Source organism: Pan troglodytes, chromosome 3 (genome assembly GCF_028858775.2).
Source record: "Pan troglodytes isolate AG18354 chromosome 3, NHGRI_mPanTro3-v2.0_pri, whole genome shotgun sequence".
Classification (NCBI taxonomy): Eukaryota; Metazoa; Chordata; class Mammalia; order Primates; family Hominidae; genus Pan; species Pan troglodytes.
In genome coordinates this window covers 147,395,798-147,409,190 of record NC_072401.2, presented here as the reverse complement: position 1 = coordinate 147,409,190, position 13,393 = coordinate 147,395,798, and positions in this window count along the sequence as shown.

The following is a 13,393-nucleotide window of genomic DNA, read 5'->3' as shown; positions in this document are numbered from 1 at the left end:
CTCAGCCTATTGAACACAAACAGAATGACAGTTCTTGAGACGGTTTACTTCCTTTCTTTAAACTTGGCGTTGCTCATCTGAACAATTGTTTCGGAAAGGGTTACGTTTGATGAAAGCTCAGTTTGTGCTACCTTAGAAGTGAAGAAGTTTGTTAATTTTAAAATTGAGTTAATCCTTACCTGCTTTTCGTTCTACAAACTCAAACACTTTCATGCATGTCACTTTTTTATTCAGAAGTTTTCTAAACAGTACAGCTTAGGGAACACATTTCCATGGAACATTAGTGTTTTGCAAAATGTTAATAGATGCTTCATGGGAAAAAAATTGCTAGCATCACCAATACTGGCGAAAATATGAACCTGTCATTATGAGACTATGGGAAATACACCTTTGTAGAGCTCTTGCCAAAAATGTTTAACCTGAATCTGATTGTGAGGAAACACTCAGATAAATTCTGAATGTGATTTGTTCGGACTTTTCAATAAGGTTAATAAGGAAGACAATAAAAAAAGGCAGGAGGACTGATCTACATTAAAGACAGCTGTCAACTAGATAGCCTTAAGGATTTAAAAAATTTGAACCTGGGCTGGGCGCAGTGGTTCACGTCTGTAATCCCAGCACTTTGGGAGGCCGAGGCGGATGGCTCACCAGGTCAAGAGATCGAAACCATCCTGGCCAACATGGTGAAACCCTATGTCTACTAAAAATACAAAAATGAGCTGGGTGTGGTGGCACGTGCCTGTAGTCCTAGCTACTCCGGAGGCTGAGGCAGGAGAATCGCTTGAACCCGGGAGGCGGAGGTTGCAGTGAGCCGAGATTGCGCGACTGCACTCCAGCCTGGCGACAGAGACTCCAGTCTCAAAAAAACAAAACAACAACAACAACAAAAAAAAAGTTGGTAGTTTCAGGTGAATAGTATATAAATGTACTTTTAACTCATCTATAGATTTGAAAATTTTCAAAATAAATAGTTGAGGACAAATTGTAGCTAGCAATGCTGGAAACCCATTTCTGCATCCCAGCAGGTGGCAGCAAATTAATACTCCATAACGTACAAGAAAATCATTGCAATTTCCTCGTCTTGGTAAATGTTTTGGATGTTGCAGACTGGCTTTTTTTAGGGATAGGAGCCAAAAGAATATTGTTGCCAGATTATGGATGTTTATGTTAATTTATCAACTAGTTGGGAAAGTACTTACTGTTCTTCATTGCTCATCTCACACAGAACCAAAAGTCTGTTTGTAAGCTCTTTTGTTGGAATAACAGTCAAGCTCATGTTACCTTCATAAACACTCACCATAACCATTAATTGGCTAATAACCATCAATACAACATTTCAAAGTTTATGAAATACAACTAAAGCATTCTCAGAGGGAAATTTGTAGTTTTTTCATACCTTTATTAGACAAGAAGAAAAAAAATCAGTGATCTAAGTCAGGATCAGCAAACTGGTCTACAGGCCAAGTCCAGTGCATAGTCTTCTTTTGTACAGCCTGCAAAACTCTAGAAAAACTCATTTTAAAAATAGACAAATTACCAGTATCTGGAATGAAAGAACACTAAAGATTCTACAGACATTAAAACATGGGTCTCAACCAGAGGGTTTTTTGCCCCCAGGGAACATTTGGCAATGTCCAGAGACATTTTTGGTTGTCACAGTTGGAGAGTCTGCTATCAGAAGGCAGAGGTCAGAGAAACAGCTGAATATTCTGCAATGCACAGGACAGTCCCCCACAGCTATTTGCTGGCCTCCAATGTCAATAGTGCTGAGATTGAAAAATTCTAATTAAAATCACAAAAGATTAATATTATAAACAAATTTATACCAATAAAATCTGATAACTTAGAATAAAAAGTTTTGGGGGCCGGGCATGGTGGCTCACGCCTGTAATCCCAGCACTTTGGGAGGCTGAGGCGGGTGGATCACTTGAGGTTAGGAGTTTGAGACCAGCCATGTCAACTTGGAGAAACCCCGTCTCTCCAAAAATACAAAAATTAGCTGGGCATGATGGCATGCACCTGTAATCCCAGCTACTTGGTAGGCAGAGGCAGGAGAATCACTTGAACCTAGGAGGCAGAAGTTGTAGTGAGTTGAGATTGCACCACTGCACTCCAGCCTGGATGACAGCGAGACTCTGTCTCAAGAAAAAAAGTTTTTTGAAAAAAAAAAAAAACTTATCAAAACACTGAAGAATAAATAGAAAATCTGAGTATTTGTACATCTGTTACAGAATTTGAATTCGTAATTTAAAAATACAAAGAAAACCATCCACGTTAGTGAATTCTATCCAGCATTTAAAGAACACACAATGTCAATTTTATGTAAACTCAGAGAATAGAGGAGGAAGGAATAACAGCAGAACCTTCGGAAAAATCTAACAGACATTAGAGGAAAAAAAACACAAACTAATATTACTCACTAATACAGATGCAAAATTCCTATAGAAAATACTGGCAAATTGAACCCAGAAAAAAATAAAATAAAATCGCCAATTGCAGTTTATCCAGAATGCAAGATTTGCCCAACATTAATCAACAATAATTTACAACATTAATAAAGGAGAAAATCTTAATAATGGCGGAAAAAGCATTTGACATATTTTATTGCTAACTCATGATGACAACAATCACAAAACTAGAAATAAAAGAGAACTTTATAAAGGACATCGATGAAAGATCAATAGCTATTATGCTTAATGGTGAAATATCCAATCCTAAGATTGGGAACAAGGTAAAGCTGTCGGCTCTCATCACTTCTATTCAGCTTTGTATCAGAAATTCTAGACAGTACAATAAATAATTAAAATAATAAAAGATAAATATTACAAAAGTGCAAAACTGTCTATTCACAGTGGTCTATGTAGAAAATCTGTTTTTCAAAGCTACTAAATAAATTGTTTTTGTAGACTGTACATGTGGAAAATCTTCAACGTCTACTGGATGTTGAAGTCATGGGGTAAAATCTCAGTATATATTTAAAAAATACTTTATATACTAGTAAGCAGCAATTGGAAAATGACATGTTAAAATATGCCATTTATAATAGTACAGATGATCTCTGACTTATGAGGGTTTGACTTACGATGTTTTTTTACTTTGTAATGATGTGAAAGTGATAGACATTCAGAATCCTCCTCAGGTTACCATGGGGTTACATTCAGATAAACCCATCATAAGTTGAAAATATTAAGTTGAAAACCCCCCTACAATTTACAGTATTTTCCATTTAGGATGGGTTTATTCAGACATAACCTCATCATAAGTTGAGGAGCATCTGTATTATAAATACCTAGGAATACGTTTAATGAAAGACATGCAAGAGCTGTACCCTAAAGTGACAAAACATTGCTTAAATGAAAGAGCTAAATAAATGGAGAGATGTGCTATATTTATGCATACTGAACATGTGCCAAGAAAGACCATATTCTGGGTTATAAGTCTCAATTTATAAGGATGAAAATCATACAAAGTATTGTTCTCCAACCACAATGGAATTAGCAGTCAATAATAGTTCTTTGGAAATCTCCAAATCTCAATAATCAAAGGCACAGATTTTCCAGACTGCTGGCCTCAAAAGTTCAGATTGACACTGAAGACATTCTTCTCTGCACAGCCAAGCCAATTGATTCACATGGGAAATAATTATGGACATATTGCCACATTCTAACCAACTGCACTAACCTGGCACTGCCCTGAGATTGGGGTATGCTGGAAGCAACTGCAGACGGCGGTTATATATTTTATTGTACTAAAACAGAGTTACAGCATATTTAAAATTCATGAAATTGTTCCCATTTCTTGCTTTCCTTCCCTCACAGTCTGAAAATACTGATGAAAAATCTGGGAACAAGATTATGGGTGTAGTTGACAAAACAGAAAATCTGTTCCTGGACAGCTTTTGATGAATTTAATAAGTACAGAGATAATGAACATAGACTACATTTGCATAATGGCATAACAAAGATTCATTGAACAATGCTAACTATCTGGGGGAAACTACAGTTTGGAAACTGAATGTAAGATTGTGGTTCTGGCAAGATTACTCATTCTATTTAATGATTATACATGGTGTTGAAGGGGTTGGGGGAAATAGTCCATTTTGTGCTGCTGTAACAGAATACCTGAGACGGGGTAATTTATAAAGATTAAAATAAACTTTTACTTCTTAGAGTTCTGGGGGCTGAGAAGTGCAAGGTTGAGGGGCTCACTTCTGGTGAGGGACTTAATGCTGTGTCATTCCATGGCAGAAAACGGAAGGGCAAGAGAGGGGAAGAGGGGTGGGTGGGGAGGGGACTGGCTTCATCCTTTTATGCGGAACTCACTCCTGTGACAACCAACTCATTCCTGTGAAGTGGCATTAATCAGTTTATGCGGGCAGAGGCCTCATTACCTAATCACCTCTCAACACTGTTGCATTGGGGATCAAGCCTCTAACGTGAATTTCAGAGGACACATTCAAACCACAGCATTCCACCCCTAGTCTTCAAACTTTATGACTTCTCACCATGCAAAATACATTCATTCTATCCCAATTGTCCCAAAAGTCTTATTCTACATCAGTTCAAAAGTCCAAAGACCGAAGTCTCATGTAAATCATGTATGGGTGAGATTCAAGGCGCAATTCACCATGAGGCAAATTCCTTTCCAGTTGTGAACCTGTGAAATTTAACAAGTTATCTACTTCCAAATATATATATATGTTGTGACAGCATAGGATAGACATTCCCATTCCAAAAGGGAAAAATAGGCAAGAAGAAAGTAACAGGACCCAAGCAAGTCTAAAATCCAATAAGAAAAATGAGTTTTAAAGCTGGAGAATAATCTCTTTTGACTCCATATCCCACATCCTGGGCACACCAGGATGGGGCAGGGTCCCTAAGGCCTCGGGCAGCTCCATTCCTACCGCTTTGGTGGACTGTCTACCCAGCAGTGCTCAGATAGAAATTTCATGCCTCCAGCTTTCCCAGGTTGGAGTTGCATGCTGGTAGCCCTACAGTTTTGTGGTCTTGGGAGCTGCCCCACTCTCAAGACCACTAGGCATTGACCTACTGGGCTGTCCACATTCTTTGAAATCTAGGTGGAAGTCACCATGTCCCCACAGCTCTTGGATTCTACACATCTGCAGAATCAGCACCACATGATGCCACCAAGGCTTACCGCTTGTGTCCTCTGGAATGGCAACCTGAGCCACAGCCAGGCCTGCTTGAACCACTGCTGGGGTGATAGGATTACAGCACTGGCATACAGGGAGCAGAGTCTGGAAGTCGCCCTGGGCAGCAAGCCCATGGAGGGCACTGTGGGTTGTCCCCCCAAACCATTCTGTTCTAGAGCTCTGGGCCTGTGATGGAAGGGGAGCCTCAAAGATGTCTGAAATTCCTTTCAGGTCGTTCTCCACGGTCTTGATGAATATCACCTGGTTTCCTTCTAGCCATACTAACCTCTTTAGCAAATAGTGGCTTGGCCATATCCTCGGTTTGCTGTCCTAAAGATACTATTTTACTTGTGACCTGAGAAACCAAAAGAGATGCCCCTTTATCAACTAAGACAGACCCCAAGTTTAAAGAAACAGATACTTTTCTTTGAGGGTTCAGTGCTCAGCTGACATGATAACTTCTAAATTCCTATGGCTATAAGAATAAACACACTCTTATTAAACTCCCTAACAATAGGAGCTTTCATGTAAATTATCAAGAGCCCTCATAAACTCTGATTTACAACTCAGACCACTTCAACTCTGATTGGACAGAAGACCTACCTTATAAACACACTTTCCTAATGAGTAAGTATAGACCTTAAGCAAGTTTCAGCAAGCTTATAGAGACTGTGCACAGTCTTCGTATCCTACAGTTCACCTTTTAACATGGAGCCAAATTTCACCCCATTTTAATGCCAAAACCCCACCCCAAAGTGAACATGGGTTATACATTATATACGCCTGCCTATTGCACATGCACTCAACTCTCCACATAAATATGTATAGCTTTTCCCCAAACCTGCTGAATATGTATGACTGCACAAGCCCTTTGAGGCATAAGGGCCAACCTGCCCTTTTCATCTTCAAAAAAGAGCACCTTCAGCACATGCCATAGATTCTTCTCAGTTTGCAAACTGATATTGCCAATAAAGCTCTCCTTTCTACCATTTAGGCATTCTGGTGGTGTTTTGGACAACACACTCTCCATGCCCAGGCTGCAAATTTTCCTAATCTTTCTGCTCTGCTTCCCTTTCGGTATAAATTCTAAATCACCTCTCTCTCTCTCCCTCTCTCTCTCTCTCTCTCTCTGTGTGTGTGTGTGTGTGTGTGTGTGTAGCTTTCATATCTTACATTTTATCTTATTTTGCTGTATACAGTTAAACATATCCATGCAACTCCTTCAATAATTTGCTGCTTAGAAACTTCTTCCACCAGATATTTTAGTTCATCTCTTTTAAGTTCTGCCTTCCACAAAGTCCTAGGAAATGGACACAGTTCCACCACAATTTTCTGCAAAACACGGATAGCTTTTAATCCAGTTTCCAATGCATTGTTTCTTATTTCCATCTGAGACTTCATCAGAATGGCCTCTACTGTCCATATTTCTACCAGCCTTCTGGTCATGACCACTTAAGTAATCCTTAAGAAGATTAGGCTCTCCTCACAGTTCTTGTCTTCTCACCAGAATTGCCCAGTGCTCCATTCACAGCAGTCGAGGCTTTTCTATTTGCTCCTCCAAATTCTTCCAGCCTCTATTTGTTACCCAGTTCCAAAGCCACATCTACATTTTCAGGTATTTGTTGTAGCAACAGCCCCACTCCTCAACACCAATTTTATGTCTTAGTCTGTTTTGTGCTTCTATAACAGAATGCCACGGACTAGGTAATTTATAAAGAAGAGAAATTATTTCTTACAGTTCTGGAGGCTGGGAAGTCCAAAATCAAGGGTCCCACACCTGGTGAGGCCTTCTTGCTCCATCATTCCATGGTGGAAGGCTTGGAGGGCAAGAGAGGGAAAGAGTAGGCAAGGGAAAAGAGTAGGGAAGGGGGCTGAACTTATCCTTTTATCAGGAACTCCACTCCCGTGACAATTATGCACTCCTGCAATAATGGCTCCATTCATCCCTTAATGAGAGTAGAGCCCTCAGGACCCAGTCACCTCTCAAAAGTTTCACTTCTCAACACCATTGCATTGGAAATGAAGCCTCCAACACATTAACTTTGGGGAACACATTCAAATCACAGCAACCCTGCATGCTTTCTTCTACTCTCACTATTATCGTGATAAAATAATTTATTTTTTAATAGAAAGATTTCCAACATACAGATCTGTCCCACATGTATCTCTTTCAAGGATTTATAAAATTAAACATTTCTCTTTCAATACATCATTGAGAGGATTGGGGACTATAAATCACTTTTAATTTTAAAAAGTATTTTTGACCCTTAAAAAGGTTTTAAGTTACTCATCTTCACAATTGTTTATTTTGACTGTCGATTATGCTTAATATAATGAGATTAATTTTCAAATTTCACTTGGTAAATAGAGTTCATAGACCTTTCTTTCCAGAAGTCGCCTTTTTAAAAAAATGACTTTTATTTAAATGTTTTTTCAACCTTTATCTTTTACAGTTTTTAACTTCATGTTACTTCTAATAATTCTGAAAACAATTATTCCATTTTGGTATAATTTTCTAAACTCACAGGGGAAGTCTTCTGATTTTCTTTTCTTGGTATGAACATAAAGGGAAAATCAAATGTGATGGCATGGTAACAACTAATCGCAGCTGATATTATTAAACTATTTTATGGCCATTGTCAACATCCCTGTGAGATAGATGCTACTGTTATCCCATTTTACATACAGGGAAACTGAGACTCAGGGAGATTAACCAATGTGCCCAATGTTACATGATAGTATAAAAGTCTGGCTTTGAGCTCATGTAATTGACTTCAGTGTCCACATACTTAATCATTGGTGCTTACTTTTCTGTGAATTTACTAAAGTAACAGGATTATTTCAGATTCCCTAACTTATTATGATAGTTCCAATTTCAGTGTTATCTATACATAAGATGTGATGAAATGGCACCATGTTGGCAAATGTTTCGATGTAGCGCACAATTTCACCACATGATGGTGCCAGTGAAGTGAGAAGTCATCTGCTGCTAGTATTTGACATTAGGCTCAGACCTAAATATGTCAACAGAATGCAGTAAAAGATGTTTAAAATTTTTTTTAAAGAGCAATCATAAATAATTATAGACTAGAGTGTCTTTTGAAAACATAAGGAATGAAAACATCACAAATACAAAAAGGGTAAAAGTAATTGACTCATAAAACTTAAAAATAAAAAAGATGAGCTTTTGTATTCATAAGGAAGTATGTAGGACAGATGTCAGAGACTTTCCACAGGAAGGAAAACACCAAAGGAAATGAATTAAATGAGAGCAGGTGACTTAAAAAAAATGAGACCAGCTGTATAGTGATGTAGCTCCAGGGTCAAATGGTTCCAGTAAGATTCCACAATCAGTGCAAAGGAGTTAGCAAAAGCCAATGACTAAAAGATTTTTAAAAACCTTTAATAGACATTACTACTTCCTTTTCTAATCTAAAATAAGTATTATTTTTCCCTGCATTATCAAAGATGGAACCAACAATAGAAGGAAGAAGCATTGCTTTTCAGAAATTATTGAAACAAATCCTTACATGTCATTATTACAGTGATTCTCTAAGTTTGGTGCCTGGACCAGCAGCATCGACATCACCTGAAATGTTAGAAATACAAATTATTTGGCCACACTCAGACTTTTACTGAACCCGAAACTTGGGGAAGGAGGCCTTTCAGGGCTTTTGGATGCACCCAAAAGTTAAGGATCCACCGTGTTACTTATGGCCCACGCCTATAATCCCAGCACTTTGGGAGGCTGAGGCAGGCAGATCATGTGAAGTCAGGAGTTCGAGACCAACCTGGCCAACATGGCGAAACACTGTCTCTACTAAAAATACAAAAATTAGCCAGGCATGCTGGTGGGCACCTGTAATCCCAGCTACTTGGAAGGCTGAGGCAGAAGAATCACATTAACCTGGGAGGCGGAGGTTGCAGTGAGCTGAGATCGCGCCATTGCACTCCAGCCTGAGCAAGACTCAATCTCAAAAAAAAAAAAAAAAAAAAAGGATAGAAAGAGAACAAATTAACCAAAGCATAATTAATAATACAAAGATATTGGAAATGCCAGTTTAATATTAAAGAAATATTAAGTAAATAATAGTATATTGTCAAGGCATTTAAACATGATTCTGTTAAATAATTTTTAATAATGGAAAACACCTATTATATAATAGCAGAAGAGTCTCAATTATGTAAAACAATTCTAGAAGAAATATTAGAAGGAAAGAAGCAAAACTAGTTATTAATGGTTGCCTTGGAGTGATGTGATTAAATATACCATTTTCCTCCTGCCTGATTATATTGCAGATGCTGTTTTCAAATTTTATATGAGAAACTATTTTACTCCTATAAATAAGTCTTATAATGATTAAGGATGTTGGTGGGGGTACTTTCCAAAGTCCTACTCAGAAGTTACACTCTTGCCCATTTTGTTCTAACTGTATGGTTGGTAAGAACAAAATATGACACAGATGCCAGTCCACAACATAACCCACCTTCCCCTTCCACATACACCAAAAAACCCCACGGTCACCATGTTGCTTACTGGAGAAAGAAGACATAGAAAGACCATTCTGGCGTAGTTTGTATGTATTCAATGTTGAAAGGGATGTAGGGGATTAAAATCTGACAGTGAGAAAAAACGATCTTGTTATAGACACTAATCACATGCTTTGCCAAGTATTATTAGTTAATGAAAATATTAAATATTCTGAACTAATATAAGGGAAAATATCTTTATGTGTAGATAACAACATGCTTAGACATGTTACCCCTAAGAAAGATTCTCATTTTATAACTGCGTCATTTGAATTAATGACCTGACAAATCAAGTAGTCAAAAAATTCTAAGATTATAATTTAAAAGATTAATATCTATCTACCTATTTATGTTCATGTATATCTTGAATGTTAGACCCTAAATATGATTATTTCTTTTTGACAAAGATCTGTAGAATATATGCTAAAATTGATAACATTAGGCCATTAAAAACTCAGTATTTAGAAAATAATCTAAAACTTAGATCACATTCTCTAAAAGTAATAAAATACAATAAAAATGAATAACAAATGATTAAACAAGGGGAAAAAAGCAATCATTTAGAAATTTGGGAAGGAAATTATCCCAAATAAGTTATATGACAAAAAGGAAATAAAAACAATAATTATTGCTCCTTTAGAAAAGAAGTATATAAAATTACAAAACAAATGGGATGCATGTGAAGACAAACTCAAACAAAATATATTATTTAAGGAAAAGGAAATAAGAAAAATAAAGACAAAAATTAAAGAATTATTAAATAAAAGCCATTAAAGTTATAAGTAGACCAAAAGTTGTGTCTTTGAAGGAAAAAATAATACAAAAATGCCCTGAAGACAGAGGGCGGTGACTCATGCCTGTAATCCCAGCACTTTGGGAAGCTGAAGTGGGAAGTTGCTTGAGCCGAGGAGTTAGAGACCAGCCTAGGCAAAATAGTGAGACCCTGTATCTACAAAAAGAATAAAAATAAATTAGCCAGGTATGATGGCATGCACCTGTGGTCCCCCAGCTACTTGGGAGGCTGAGGTGGGAGGATTGCTTGGGCCTGGGAGGATGAGGCTGCAGTGAGCCATGACTGTGCCACTGCACTCCAGCCTGGATGACAGAGTGAGACCCTGTCTCAAAAAAAGATAAATGCCCTGGAGGTTTCTAATTAAGAAACACACACACACAGAGACACAGACACACACACACACACAAACACCACAAATACCTAATACATTAGGAATGAAAAGCGGGATAGAAACACTTGGATATGCTTTTATAATTACAAAAGAAGACTTCCACTTCCAGCTGTATGGCAGGCTAGGTTATTCAGACCAACATTCCCGGCTGAAGGAAAGAATAACTTAAAATGCTGTATAGCACATAAAAAGTGAATCCTTTTAAGCAATAAGGATATGATAAGGTAGTAAGACGTTTCCAGGGCAAAACCTAAAAAGAGGAAAGACCCAAGGTAGGAGCACAGCATTGAAACTGCTTTTGCCCTAAAAGCATTTGCTAAACCAAGCGAATTTGGTTTCAGTGGCCTTGTAGGGCATGGAAAACAGAACTCAAAGCCTAGTATGTACTTGAGATGAACAATGTGAAGATCTAAAAGGAGGCCCTTCTGCCATAAAGCCAAGATAGCAAAACGATATTCCCTCAGGAAAAAAGATAAACCAGAAATGAACCTGCTCCACTTCTGCCAGGAAGGTCAACTTGGCTCTAAGCAGAGCAGGGCTGGAAAATAACCACCCCTGAAAAGTTGTGACCATATGAATGCATCAGGCTTTTTCACACAGTATTTACAACACCAAGGTAGTCCAAAAAACTTTAAACCATAATTTTAAGTTTCCAAACTGATGGTGTTTCTATGCACTAGTCAGAGGCAAAGGCATCTTGACTTTAGGCCTCTAAGACAACTCAAAAATAATTTTCCAAGGAAAAACAAAAAGCAACTCACAGACAAAAGTAACCAAGCACCACAAGGAAATAAGTCACTATGCACAAGACCCAGCAAAAAACAACAAAGAGCAGAAACAAATATACAATTAATTTAGATATTGTAATATTCCAGTTACAGGAAATAAAAGGACTATGCTTTGAAAATGAAAAACCAAGTATTTTCAGGGAATAGGAAATTATTTTTTTAAAAACCTAGCATATTTAAAAGAGAACTAAGCAAACTTCTAGAAATAAAAAACATAACAATTGAAATATAAAACTCAATGGATAGAATTAACAACACACAAGAAGAAGTTGAAAAGAGAATTAGTGAATTTGAAGATTGGTAAGAACTATTCAGAATACAGAGACAAAAAGAAGTAGGAAGTACAAACCAGAGTTTATGTAACACAGAGCTTAGAGCTTCTTCATTTAAGAGTTTCTTAGGTTAAGAAGATCTATTATACATCTGATAAGAGTTCCAGTTGAAGAGAAAGAAAGATATGGAACAGAGATAATAGCTGAGAATTTTCCAGGACTAATGAAAGAAACCAAAAATAAATATACATCTTGACACATACTGAATTGCAGAAAAGCAAGGACTTAACACTTAAAAAGAAGCCGTAGGAAAAGAGAAGACTGATTATTTTCAAAGGAACCTCACTTAGACCAACAATAAACACTGGAAGCCAGGAGCTGGTGAAATATCTTTAATATGTTGAAAGAAAATAACTGCCATTTAAAATCTTATATTCAATAAAATCGTTTTTTAAGAATGAGGGTAGAGACATTTTCAGACCAAAAACAAACAAACAAACAAACAAAACAAACAAACAAACAAACAAAACAAAAAACAAAAAAAGAGAGAGTTTACCAGCAGTGCAAAACTCAAAGAAGAAATGATAAAAGATGTAATTTGAACTGAAGAAAAGTGATTTGAAAGGGAGGGTCTGATATGTAATAGGAAATAAAGGGCAAAGGCTGAGGCAGGCAGGATCACTTGAGGTCAGGAGTTCAAGACCAGCCTGGCCAGGATAGTGAAACCTTGTCTCTACTAATAATACAAAACTTAGGGCCAGGCGCAGTGACTCACACCTGTAATCCCAGAACTTTGGGAGGCTGAGGTGGACGGATCACGAGGTCAGGAGATCGAGACCACAGTGAAACCCCGTTTCTACTAAAAATACAAAAAATTAGCCGGGCACGGTGGCGGGCGCCTGTAGTCCCAGCTACTCAGGAGGCTGAGGCAGGAGAATGGCGTGAACCTGGGAGGTGGCTCTTGCAGTGAGCTGAGATTGCACCACTGCACTCCAGCCTGGGCAACAGAGCCAGATTCCATCTCAAAAACAAAAACAAAAAAAACAAACTTAGCCAGGTGTGGTGGCACATGCCTGTAATCCCAGCTACTTGGGAGACTGAGGCAGGAGAATCGCTTGAACCTGGGAGGCGGAGGTTGCAGTGAGCCAAGATTGCGCCATTGCACTCCAGCCTGAGTGACAAGAGCGAAACTCCATCTCAAAAAAAAAAAAAAAAAAATGCTTGATTCAGAATACCAACCACAAAAAATTATGAGAAAGATGGTGTCCTAAATAAATGGAGAAAGGAAGCATTATTTCATTAATAGTCTAGGGAAAATTGGTTGATTAGGTGAGGAAATGACAGCAAAGGCATGACATGAAGCTGGGACTGTGATAGAGGCATCTCTTTTCAGGTGCCTTGGTAGAAAATAGGAAAGACAGAAGATTTGAGGGTTTTCTGCTTGCATTATCAAATCTCCTAGTAATG